Raw genomic sequence first — 13648 nt, 5'->3', positions numbered from 1 at the left:
TTTACTTTTGGAGCCTTTTTTAAATAACGGAACAACGTGAGCTACCCTCCAATCCTCCGGCACCGCACCCGTGGCTAAGGACGTTTTAAATATTTCTGCCAGGGCCCTGCAATTTCTACACTAGTTTCTCTCAAAGTCCGAGGAAATATCATGTGAGGCCCGGGGGATTTATCTACCTTTATTCCCAGAGAGCTACTCCTGTCTGTCTGAGTTTGGCCCATAGCCCTCTAAATCTCTCCTATAGATTTTTGTAGATTTTTATAGACTTGTATAGATTTTTGTTTTATGTTACTAATGTGCCAAATGCACATTATTCAATGTAAATAAGTTACTGGCTCCAGAGAGGACACCTTGCTTCCTGAGGGAAGCAGGAGTGGTGAAAGCCTTGCCATAGTTGTCCAGTTCTCTACAGATACAGAGACTAGAATTAGTAACTACAACATTCCTTGTTTGAAAAGGTTTCCAAGCATATGCCCAGCAATTACAGTGCCACCAATTTAATCTTGATGATTTGAGATATTCTCAAATAAAATATTAACTAGCTAGGTCAGTAGAGGAGTCAATACCAGGAAGTCACAGTACGTGGATCTTCAGTTGGAGAATGGCTAAAAAATGATGTTTGCTGGGAGTCAGTGCTGCTTTGCATTTTGGTATAAATATTTACTTGCTAGATATGTGTGAGATAACTTCAGTGTTAGCTCTGAACCTGATGTGGTGAAAACCAGGGACTGCAAGAAGGATTTGGGCTGGCAGTATGGAAAGACAAATAGCAAAAGCAAAGTGTGAAGTGATACAAACAAGGTAAAGAAATGAGGAGTAACCATGTGGTCTACTTGGCACAGTTTTAATATGCATTTTGAATTGTGGTGCCCAAGTATTAATGTACGTATCTACTTGGGAAATAGATGTTTATACCGAGAGCTTGATTTGTAAAACATGCAGAATTCTCAGCTTCATAAGGAGATGGAGTATAATAGCAGGGAACTTGTAATGAAGAACTTTTATAAAACACTGGTTAAGCCCTAACTGGATTATTGAATCCAATTTTAGTCGCTGCACTTTTGGGAAAGATGTGAAGTTCTCAAAGAGAGTGCATAACACTTATTAGAATGGTTCTGAGAGGAGATTTCAGCCTCAAGGTCGGAGTGAGAATGCTGGGGATGTTCTCTGCAATGGAAAAAATATTAAGAGCTTTGAAGTTGCACCTGGAGTGTTGTGTACAATTTTGGTTCCCTTATCTAAGAAAGCATATTTTGGAGTTGGAGACAGACGAAAAAAAGAGATTCACTGTCCCAATTATTGAGATGATAGCCGTCTTCTATGAACAACTGGACAGATTAAATCTATATTGTTTAGTGTTTAGGAGAATGGGGTGGGAACACTGAAATGTGTAAAATCCTTCGGGGACAAGAAAAGATGGATGTTTAGATATTTTCACTGGTGGGAGAATTTTGAATGGGGAGACATGGTTATAAAAAAAATTGGTCTGTGCATTTAAGACTAGAGGTGAAAATAGAGGGCTAATGCCTAGGTAGTTCTAAGGTAGGGACATGTTCGGCACAGCTTTATGGGCCGAAGGGCCTGTATTGTGCTGTATGTTTTCTGTTTCTATGTGTAGAGGAACTTCTCACAAAGGTGGCGAATCTCTGATATTCTTGATGCCAGTGTGTTGTGAATGTTAGGTCATTGGGGGTAATTAACAAGGAAGTAGACAATTTTTTTTGAAAGATCAAGAAATTGAGTACTATGGGGAACTGGTACAGAAGAGGAGATGAGGCTTGGAGCAGATCAGCCATTATCACATGGCATGAGAGAGCAGAGTTGAGAGGCTAAGTGGCCTCTTCCCACTCTTTCTTGTATTGTTATTTAGTAATACACTAAATCATGCAAGTTTAAACAAGTTACAGAAGAAAGCTGATTTTTATAAATGGATGATATTGGGACTTGAATCTAGAAGTTCAACATTATTGTCATCTGACTGTACATATACAACTAAATAAAAAAAATGCCTCTGGACCACGGTGTACCCACAAAATAAATAATACACATAAAGCAAAATATTACCATAAATTAATAAAATATAATTCAAAATGCATACAGTACAGATAAACAATACAGTATTCAGCAAGCTGACCAATTGACGAGACCTCAGTGGTGGCAGGGTATTCATTCGTCTCTCAGCCTGGGGGAAGAAGCTGTTACCCAGTCTGGCAGTCCTTGGCATGATGTTTCTGTACCTCCTTCCTGACAGTAGTGGGTCAGAGAGATTGTAGGTGATGGGGTTCCTCAACAATGCTTTGGGCCATTTGTCTGCATTGCTCCTGGTAAATGCCACAGATAGGGGGAAAGGAGACCCTGGTAATCCTCCTGGCGGTTTTTACTATCTCTGGAGTCTTGCAATCTGCTGCCTGACAGAATACTCTAAAGGTTGTTAGAATGGGGACAGGGAGCCTTGCGCTTCTCAAAAGGAAAGCATTTTAAGTAAGGAGTTATAATTTGGAATAGCTGTGTAGTACAAGTAGTCATACAGTATTCAAATAGGCCTTAGACCCAACAGGTCCATGCTGACCACATGATCTTCCAAGCTCCTCTCTCTATGTACCTATCCAAACATCTCTAAAATGTTGCAATTGTACCTCAATCAGGGCTTTTCAGGGAAGTAACTTGCATGTCTATGGGGAAAGAAAGGGGCAATGGGGTTGTACAGATTGTTGTACAAGAGGCAAGAATGAATTTAACAGTCAGTTGATCAGCTATGACACAGTGATTATGGGATCTAACATTTGAGCCGATGAGCATGCATTTACCCAAACAACTGAGTCATTGGTGAAGTTGACTTTATCAGATCTCTAATATGGATTTACATCCACAAGGCATATTGCAAATTGCAATGACCAGAAAGACTACAAAATATGAAAGTAGGATGTTGGGTTCTGCAGCAGGAAGCCACATCACGATATTCTATTTCATAAAAACCTAATAAGTCAGTGCAAATATGTTTATTAATGTACATACAAATTCAAACATTTGATGAACATAGAAATCTAAGCACATTACAGGCCCTTTGGCCCAAAATGTTGTGCTGACCATGTAACCTACTTTAGAAACTGTCTAGAATTTCCCTATCACATAGCCCCTATTTTTCTAAGTCCATGAGTCTAAGAGTCTCTTAAAAGACCCTATTGTATCCACCCCTGCCACCATCACTGGCAGTGTATTCCATGCACCCATCACTCTCTGTGTGGGGAAAAATTTACCCCTGACATCCCCTCTGTACCTACTTCCAACCACCTTAAAACTATACCCCTCATGTTAGCCATTTCAGCCTGGGGGGGGGCCGGGGAGCCTCTGGCTATCCACGTGATCAATGGCTCTCATCATCTTGTGCACGTTACAAATCTAATTTATTTCTCTAGATCCCATGGAACAACAGCAATTCAGTTCATATTGCATTGTAAGAATTTCAGAAGCAACAAAGGAACCCTGTAATGTGAAAATTGATTAAAACGAGGCAAACATGTCAATAACTGTGCAATGCTATTTGGAATAGCTTGTTAGTAGTAAGCAAAAAATAATTGTGATTAGCAAAAGGTGCAAGTTAAAATGGAAGATCTTGTAACAAGGAAGAAGGAATGGGGTTGGGTATGTTACCTGAAGCTTGTTATTAAATAGCAAGGAATGTCTTGGAATGTGTGAACCACGACCACGCATACAGTATTTGCTAAATGATCTGACATTAAATTTACAAATGTTCATTCCTAGTGTAATCTTGTATCAAAATTAACAAAAATCATTATAGTTAAAATGTATTCAGATTCATTTATTTATTGCATGTACACTGAAACATACAGTGAAATGCATTGTTTGAGTAGGCAACCAACACAAACTGAGGATGTGATGGGCATATCATAAGTGTCACCACATATTTCAGTGCCAAATAACATGCCCACAATGCTTGGCAGAACAACACAGAACACAACAAGCAATAAAACAACAGCAATAAAACAAACTTGTTTTCTTCCTAAGCCACACACAGACAGTCCTCCAACCACAGGACAGGCCTCCGGGTCACCAGTCTCCAGGCTTTGGCCATCAGGCATGGACGTCTGGACTTCAGATCAATCTTCAAGCTTCAATGTACTTGTCTACCTATTAAATCCACTGTGACACGTTTATTAGTAATAAGAGCAGAGTATTTTGCTGGTGTTGGAGAGGGTCCAAAGGAGGTCATGAGAATGATTTGGGATTTGAAAAGGTTGTCGTAGAGGATCATGAGGTGGCTTTGGGCCTGTACTCGCTGAAGTTTAGAAGAATGAGGAAGAATCTCATTGAAACCTATTGAATATTGAAAAGCCTAGATAGCATGGACACATCGAGTGCGTTTCCAGTCATGGGAGAGTTTAAGACTGGAGGGCACAGCCTCAGAATAAAAGGACTTCCCTTTAGAACAAAGATGAGAAGGAACTTCTTTAGCCAGAGGGTTGTGAATCTGTGGAATTCATTACCACAAATGGTTGTGGAGCCCAAGTGATTGTGTTCATTTAAAGCAGAGGGTGATAGGTTCTTGATTAGTAAAGGTGTAAAAGGTTCCGGGAAAAACACAGGAGAATGGAATTGACAGGGATATTATATCAGCCATGACTGAATGGCAGAGCAGACTCAATGGGTTGAATGGCCAAATTCTGCTTCTATCGTTTGGTCTAAAGTGTTTGTACTATTAAGCAGGGGAGGCAGCATTTCTAGAAATAGAAACTGAATTAATGCTGGCTCTTTTGCATCTGCACTATTTTAATATTTTCTTAGGGCATGTGAGGTTATTTGGCACATTGAATTAATACAATAAGACACAATCGATTGCCTCTCATTTCCTGGCAGTCCATTTTTTTTCTCACTTGCCTACTATCTCTAGTTCTCCAACTGCTCACTTGCACCAGGGGTAAATTATGATAGCCAATTAACCTATGGCATGTCTTAGTGATGCATTAAAGAAGAACACAAGATCAGAGTGACTATGTGCAGTACCACAGGTCAGGATTGTATTCATATCCTTAGGGTTACAAAACAGCAGCTCTACTTGTTACTTCACTAATACATATTAATAATTATAGCAAATCTAATTTGCCAAAGTACAAAAATGTTGCTTGCTTAAAGGCACCTTCTAGATCATCTGAAAACCTGGTTGAGTGTTTGATTCTGAACCAAAAAATTGTGATTGAAATTTGAGGTTATTTTATTTTGCGTTGTTGTCTTGATGATTGGAGACAGATATTAATAGAGCTGATGAAGAAAGCAAAGCTAGTAATTCCACTCCTGAATTGGCACGCATATTGAACAATAGAAGTTGAACAATCATTGTATTCAGTTCTACATTGTTCTGTCATTCTGTGCCTTTGGCTAGTCGGATGAAAGATGTACAGTTTTAAAGTACTTTTCAAGTTCTTTTAAAGACATCTCATAGTGTATTACAGGTGTATTTTCTGTTTCTGGAAAAGGAAGAAAATTAGTGATGTGGAAGGGGGAAAAATCAGCTTGCATTTAACTAAAATTCAATTTAATTGTTTGTCGTATTTCCCTTCCCACACCCCATTTCCATTCATATAGGTAAGCTGGCTTTGTACAAGACTCGAGCCATGGCAAAAGGAACTCATCGTGTTCAAAATACAGAATCAGATTTAATTTTTCCTATGCATTGCATCATATCAAGATTATTCTTGGTGATCCACACAATGATGTCTGCCTTACTACTGTCCTCCTCATTAATCATTAATGTTAGCTTGTACTGTACTTGGATTTTATTTTTGATGCAGCACTCAGTAAAACCTCTTTAATAAGAGGTGAGTCTCATATCACATTTCCTTGATACACTCAAAATTGATTTTAACAATATTAGTTGGTGATGTTTGTGCTTGAAATGAAGTATTGAAATGTGAAGTTTTGAAGGTTGTGTATGATGTCCATCCATTACTACAAAATAAACATAATCACTCTTTAGAAACATGCAGACATACTTCACCTTCCAAGTCTCAAGGCTGGGACTGCAACTAGAACCTAATATAATAAAAGTTGTATTTACTTTTTGTTTGGCACTTAGCAGAAATAATCTCTAAGTAAACTATTACGTATAAATATTTAATTTGATGCCAAATAAAAATATCACAGAAACATTTGTAACAGTTTTGAGATTCATGCAGTTTTTTTTAAATTAACAAGTTCAACTGTGACCTTAATATAGGGCAGCTCAATTAGTGATGATGAAATGACCTGCAGTTAAAATATTTGAGTTTTGCATTTAGTTTATTTCTGTGATAGGCAGATTGGTTTGTGGCTAATCCTTAGTTGGGGATGGAATACTTGTTGCTGTGCAATTGACTAGTTCTGCACTTGTAAATCTCACCTTGGGCATATGTTCAATTTTATAATTTGGAGAGTTCTGCATTCTCATAGATTTTCAGTTTTTTGCTTTGAATATTAGAGTTGAGGAGGTATTTACTGAACTGCAGTTGAATCTTGGAGAAAATAAGAAGCTCCACTGAAAGGTTGTTATTTTCAAGACTGAATCAATAATTTGAGGTTACCATTTTATTGGACTCTCAGTGCAAATCATTTTTATTTTAGATGCAATGTAGTTCTCCAAATTACTTTCCAAAATTGTACTTCAAAGCCAAATAAAAGGGAAGAAAAGTCCCTTTTCCTTTTCTCTTCTTTAAACACACACCCAGTCTGAAATGTTAGTTGTGTTTTTATTTTCCATTACAGATATCAGCCAGAAATATGATTCAATAGGGTATGTCAGACTGGAGATCACACTGTTTGTTGTAAAGGACAATAAGTACAACAAGCTTGCATTCCACTCTCAAAGCACCGTCAGGAATTGGAAATTAAGAATGCTTTAGAACAAACTGTATAGTTTTACAGGTTTCCAAAGTAGAGATGCCAGGTTTACTGGCCATTTTATTTTCCAGTTGCTTAATTCATTTTTATAAAATAGTGTCTTTTTTCATAATGTCACTTTAAAAAAAATTATCACAACAAATATTTAGCTGTTGCAAATAAAGCGAATTAAGCATCTTTATTTTTTAAAAAAAAAGTCATTTATTCTCACTCAAAATACCAAATTGTATCATACATCTTGCCCACTATATTCCACTTGGTGTGATACAAATTCTGAGAAAACAAATGTTTCTCCACTTCAAGGTGCCATACTGTGGTATGTAAAATCACCAACAATGGTTGTATTAATAGCAGTCAAGTAGAGTAGTTGTTAACTATAGCAGGTGATTTTTACGGTAGCTGTGTGTATTAAATAGTTTTAACAAGACTGCATTGTGATTGGAAATGAAAGAGCTACCAAATATTTTCTGATTTTTTTTTTGAAATGTGAATACTAATATTGCCACTGTGTGAATAGGGATGTTTACTCCTTGTGTGAAATCAATATGCATAAACCTTAATATGTTTAAAAGAAGAAGTCTGCCTTTGGAAAAATGAAGTGGAATCCATAAGCCCACAATAATATGTTAAAATTACTTCCTAGGAGTAAATGATTATTTTTGCTTTGTGGAAACAGAAAGTTGAGAGTTTCTACTTTTCATTTAAACTGTGCTTTGAATAGCCAGTATCATAGCCAATTAAACTTGATATTCACTTAAGTTTGTATTTTAATGGATTTACTTTATAGTAATTGTAATGGCAATTGAATAATTTTTAAGGTTGCTTGAAATGTTCTGTGTTCTTTAGACACTTAAGTATATGCATCCAGAAAATGCAAATAAAAAGGTGCTTTCTGACAAATATACAGTAAAATTCAAGTTTCACAGGAATGCTTTACTTTTCAAAATGAGCAGTTTGCTGACAGTTTGGGCTTTAAGCTATTTTAATAATTCATTTGCTTTTTGAATTTGTTTTTAGGTAATTCGTGAGGATTGTAAGACAACTCTTAAGTATTTACGTTAAAATTCAATGCCATATTTCTTTGGGATTTTCAACTTTATCCTTTAAAAATTAACTAGATCTCATGCAGAATATGTTGGGTGAGGCATTCTTTAGAGTGAAATAACCAAAAGACTGAATTTGAGAATTTAGATAAGCTGCACAAGGCAAGCCTAAAGTTAAGTATCCCACAACAGCTGGACTTTGTTTGCAGTGATTGCCATCCAGTTATTGAAACATGTTAAGGTTACCCTTAGTATGTATGGATAGTATACTGTATATATGGTTTATTTTTAATGGATAAAATGTCCTGTTTAAAATGAAATGAAAAAGTTGATGAGAAATCTATTGAAGCAGTTATGATAACAGGATGACACCAACAAATGTTCAGCAGATTTGGTTTGTTTATATTTGTGGTTGCTGTACTAAATATCTGCAATGAATTACTCTATAATGTAACATCTGTAATATAATAGTATATATTGTACAGTACTATAAGTGACTTGTACAGTACTTGGAGTACTTTTCTTGAATGCTAAAAATAAGTATATTCTATAAGTATCTGTTAGCATGAGTTATGAGCATTTATTGAAAGTGCAATAAATAATGTTTCCCGTGCGTATTGTCTAAGGGTTTTAACATTTCAAATGGTTTTGCCTGAATATTTGCATTTCTACATGTGACCAGCAGAGAGAATTGTTAATTTCATCTTTGCATCCCAAATGGTGATTTTATAGGTAGCATCATTATCCACTTTCTTTTTCATATTTGTTACGTTTGTGCAGTTCATTAAATACTTCTTTTGAATGTAGAATTTGCAATATTAAATGAAATAATGAGATTTATTTATTTATATCCCTTCCAGAAATGCATCCAGCTCACGCTAAAAGAAAGAGATAGACATTTTCTAGTTTGGGTCCCAATGCACAGGTGTAATATTCTCCGGGATAAGGGAAAACAGTCTGATTTAGCCTTCCATAATGTTGGCATGTAACTATTCATCCTCTCTCATCCACTAAATTTTAATAGTTGCATCTAGATCATTTTTGTTATTTTATAAATCCTTATAGTCATCCTTTCCTTTTATTTCAAATCCATTTATTCAGGGGGAAATAATTGTTTTTTTCATGTTGGATAATGGGCTATTGCCCTGAAATTGCTAGCTCTCTGTTCCTGGGTCATGATGTTTATCAGCACAATTTTTTTGCTGGGAGTCAATCTAATGGAAAAACATTGTTCCTTTAAAATTATAAACAATAAAAAATACCAAATAATTAAATAACTCTATTCATCTTTTCCTCAGTTGTTAATTTATCTGTACTTGAGTGGGGACTGCTATGTTTGTGCCAGATTTAAAGTGTTGTATGCTCAGTGGGTAGCTGCTCCAGGCTATGAGCTGAAAAGTCTGCAAAGGCATGTGCTGGCCTGATATAAAAGTAAGGAGATAATGCTGAGCCTTCATAAGACACTAGTCAGGCCACACTTAGACTACTGTCAACAGTTTTGGGCCCCTTATCCCAGAAAGGATGTGTTGTCATCGGAGAGAGTCCAGAGGGGGTTCATGAGGATGATTCCGGGAATGAAGGGGTTAACATATGAGGAGCGTTGGGCAGCTTTGGGCCTGTACTCACTGGAATTTAGGAGAATGCATGGGAATTTCATTTAAAGCTATCAAATGTTGAAAGGACTAGATAAGGTAGATGTGGAGAGAATGTTTCCTATGGTGGGGTATCCAGAACTAGAGGGCACAGCCTCAAAATTGAGGAACGACCCTTTCGAACAGAGGTAAGGAGGAATTTATTAAGCGAGAGAGTAGCACATATGTTGAATGCTCTGCCCCAGACTGTGGTAGAGGCCAAGTCCATGGGTATATTTAAGGCGCAAGTTCATCATTTCCTGATCGGTCAGAGCATCAAAGGATATGGCAAAAAGGCAGGTGTATGAGTGGGATCTGGCATCAGCCATGATGGAATGGCAGAGTAGATTTGATGGGCTGAAGAGCTTAATTCTGCTCCTATGCCTTATGGTCTTATCTCCTCAAACTCATAATGAAATAGAGCTGCTGATGTGCTGCCTTTGTGCATCAATTATATTGGGCTCAGGATAGATCTTCAAAGACGTTGACACCCAGGAACTTGAAACTGCTCACCCTTTCTACTGCTGACCCCTTGATGATGACTGGCATGTGTGTTCTCCCGACTTTCCCTTACTGAAGTCCACAAACAGTTCCTTGGTCCTACAGACAAGGTCCTGCACGGGAAGTTGGTCAAGAAGATTCAGTCACGCAGCATTCAAGATGAGGTAGTAAACTGGATTAGACAATGGCTGTGTGGGAGAAGCCAGAGAGTGGTAGTAGATGATTGCCTCTCTGACTGGAGGCCTGTGACTAGTGGAGTGTTGTGGGGATTGGTGCTGGGTCCGATGTTGTTTGTCATCTATATCAATGATCTGGATGATAATGTGGTTAACTGGATCAGCAAATTTGCAGATGACACCAAAATTGGGGGTATAGTGGACAGTGAGGAAAGCTATCATGGCTTGCAGAAGGATTTGGATCAGTTGGAAAAATGTGCAAAAAATAGCAGATGGAATTTAATGCAGACAAGTGTGAGGAATGATAAATCAGGGTAGGTCTTATACAGTGAACGTTAGGCCCCTGAGGAGTGTGGTAGAACAGGGATCTGGGAATACAGGTCCATAATTTGTTGAAAGTGGTGTCACAGGTAGATAGGGTCTAAAGAAAGCTGTTGGCACATTGGCCTTCATAAATGTATTGAGTACAGGAGGTGGAATGTTATGTTGAAGTTGTATAAGACTCTAGTGAGGCCTAATTTGGAGTATAGGCAGACTGGGAGACCGCTTTGCTGAACACCTACGCTCTGTCCGCCAGAGAAAGCAGGATCTCCCAGTGGCCACACATTTTAATTCCACATCCCATTCCCATTCTGACATGTCTATCCACGGCCTCCTCTACTATAAAGATGAAGCCACACTCAGGTTGGAGGAACAACACCTTATATTCAGTCTGGGTAGCCTCCAACCTCATGGCATGAACATCGACGTCTCTAACTTCCGCTAATGCCCCACCTCCCCCTCGTACCCCATCTGTTACTTATTTTTATACACACATTCTTTCTCTCACTCTCCCTTTTCTCCCTTTGTCCCTCTGAATATACCCCTTGCCTATCCTCTGGGTCCCCCGCCCCCGCCTTGTCTTTCTTCCCGGACCTCCTGTCGCTTGATCCTCTTGTATCCCTTTTGCCTATCACCTGTCCAGCTCTTGGCTCCATCCCTCCCCCTCCTGTCTTCTTCTATCATTTTGGATCTCCCCCTCCAACTTTCAAATCTCTTACTTACTCTTCCTTCAGTTAGTCCTGACGAAGGGTCTCGGTCTGAAACATCAACTGCACCTCTTCCTAGAGATGCTGCCTGGCCTGCTGCGTTCACCAGCAACTTTTATGTGTGTTGCTTGGAGTATAGTGTGCAGTTTTGGTCACCTACCTACAAGAAAGATGTAAGTATAGTTGAAAGAGTGCAGGGAAAATTTACAAAAATGTTGCTGGGTCTGGAGGACCTGAATTATAAGGAAAGGTTAAATAGGTTAGGACTTTATTTCTTAGAATGTATAAGATTGAGAGGAGATTTGATAGAGGTAAACAAAATTATGAAGAGTAAATGTAAGCAAACTTTTTCCACTGAGGTTGGGTGGGACTACAACCAGTGGTCATGGGTTAAGGGCAAAAGGTGAAATATTTGGTAGAAACATGAGGGGAAACTTCTTCACTCAGAGAGTCGTGAGAATGTGGAACAAAATGCTGGCACATGTGGTACATGCAAGCTCAATTTCAAAGTTTAAGTGAAGTTTAAATAGGTACATGGATGGTAGGGGTATGGAAGGCTATGGTCCCATGGAGGGCAGGTCGATGGGAGAAGGCAGTTTAAATGGTTTCAGGATGGGCTGAAGGGCCTGCTTCTGTGCTGTACCACCCGATCTATCTCACTCCTGTACGCCTCCTCATTACCATCTGAGATTCTGCCAACAACAACTGCGACATCAGCAGATTTATAGATGGCGTTTGAGCTGTGTCCAGCCACACAGTTGTGGGTGTAGAGCAGTGGGCTAAGCCCATGTTCTTGAGGCGCACCTGTGGTGATTGTCAGTGCGATGTTGTTTCCAATCCACACTGACTAATGAGGAAGTCAAGGATCCAGTTGCAGAGGGAGTTTTGGAACTTTTTCATTAGTACTGAGAGGGATGATGGTGTTGAATGCTGAGCTATAATCAATAAACAGCAGCCAGACATGGGTATTGCTGTTGTCCAGGTGGTCCAAGGCCACATGGAGAGCCAATGAGATGCTGTATGCATTTTTTTTCCTTTATACTTGCCGTTCCATGCATAAGTGTGTTAGTTCTGGTGATGTTTTATCCAAAATATTCTTCAGAAGTTAAGAATGAGGCACCAATCTTAAGGTTACAGCTCTTTATAAGACGTTCATCAGAGTACAGGCAGTGTCAGCAAGGAGTCCCTTTATACAATGAGCCAGTCTGAATCAGTGCGATAAGGAGGCTCAATAGTGATAACAGAGTACGTAGAACATTCCAGGCTTTGAGGCGAAGAAAAGTACAAAAATACACAGCTAACTATGCTAAAATTATACAACAAACAGGTAATCATAATACCATATAAGAAAGCATAAGGAAAACTACAACTACAAGATAAATTATCTGGACCATAATCTATCAGTCTGCGCCCCACCCCACCCCATTCTAAATTCAATAACTTGAATCAATACCTCTGAAAATTCGGAGGATGAAAAATGTGCCAGCCTCAGTAATGAAGCTTAATCATGCCCAATGGCTAGCAACTTTGCTTAGCATCTTCCGGCTGGTGAGTGATATTTTCTCGCTGCAGCCTAGTGGCATAGTCACTGAGTAAGAGTACTTGCTGTCTATGTATTGTCACGTACCCTGTGACGGGAATAAAGAATGAGCAGAAATAGAAAACACTTTGGAGTCCAGTATCGTTATTAACTAATATTATTTATTAGTAACTATGCAATACAGTAATATAAATGTAGATAAATCAAACAGGTTAGCAATGATTATATATAAGTAAGTATATCCAAGTGTGGAAATATATAAAAAAACGAACTTCTTCAAGTCTAGGGGTAAAAAGATACAGTCTTACGATGATGAGTAAAGTTCAGTTCAGTTTGTAGTATTGAGTTGAGTAGTGATGGAGAGAGAGAGAGAGGGAGAGATCTTAGCCTTCAGTTGAGCTGACCCCGTCAATCTTCTCGTTGTCCTCTGAAATCCTTTAAAAGTCATGACTGTGACTTCAACAAAGGGGACCAGTTTTCTGTGGTGGAGCTATCACCCAGGCAAGGGTGGACACATGAACAACTCCCCACTGGTCACTGCCTTTTTCTTTTCACCGCAAGAGCCACTGATCGATCTGCCTGATCGATCCTCCAAAAACCCACTTTTTCTGTGGGCACACAAAGCTCATTCAGTGTCCAAAACATGTGTCTGAGGTCTATATCATCTGACCTCCTATTTATCTCATCGTACTGGGTACCAGCTGTCATTCAAATAACTCTTCCTTCCCTTCTCTGTGTAAGAAATGCACAAGCAGGCGAATGTCCTTGAGAAGTAGAAACACGCTGCTGGAAAATCATAACTTCGATCGTCATCAAATAACGCCGCCTTCGGTCACCA

At 38.7% G+C, this 13648-nt stretch overlaps 1 protein-coding gene across 1 annotated transcript in view; it reads left to right on the top strand.

The window, feature by feature from the left end:
- Positions 1-9193, top strand: part of vcpip1 (valosin containing protein (p97)/p47 complex interacting protein 1) — a 39422-nt gene extending 30229 nt beyond the window's left edge. Inside the window, exon 4 of the mRNA XM_063064483.1 lies at positions 5602-9193. The gene's annotated coding sequence lies outside the window, so the exon portion shown is untranslated. The remainder of the gene's footprint in view (positions 1-5601) is intronic.
- Positions 9194-13648: the final 4455 nt, after the last annotated feature.

This window comes from Mobula hypostoma, chromosome 1 (assembly GCF_963921235.1).
Source record: "Mobula hypostoma chromosome 1, sMobHyp1.1, whole genome shotgun sequence".
Classification (NCBI taxonomy): domain Eukaryota; kingdom Metazoa; phylum Chordata; class Chondrichthyes; order Myliobatiformes; family Myliobatidae; genus Mobula; species Mobula hypostoma.
The sequence above is the reverse complement of the archived record's forward strand: the minus strand, read 5'-3'. Positions and strand labels throughout refer to the sequence as shown.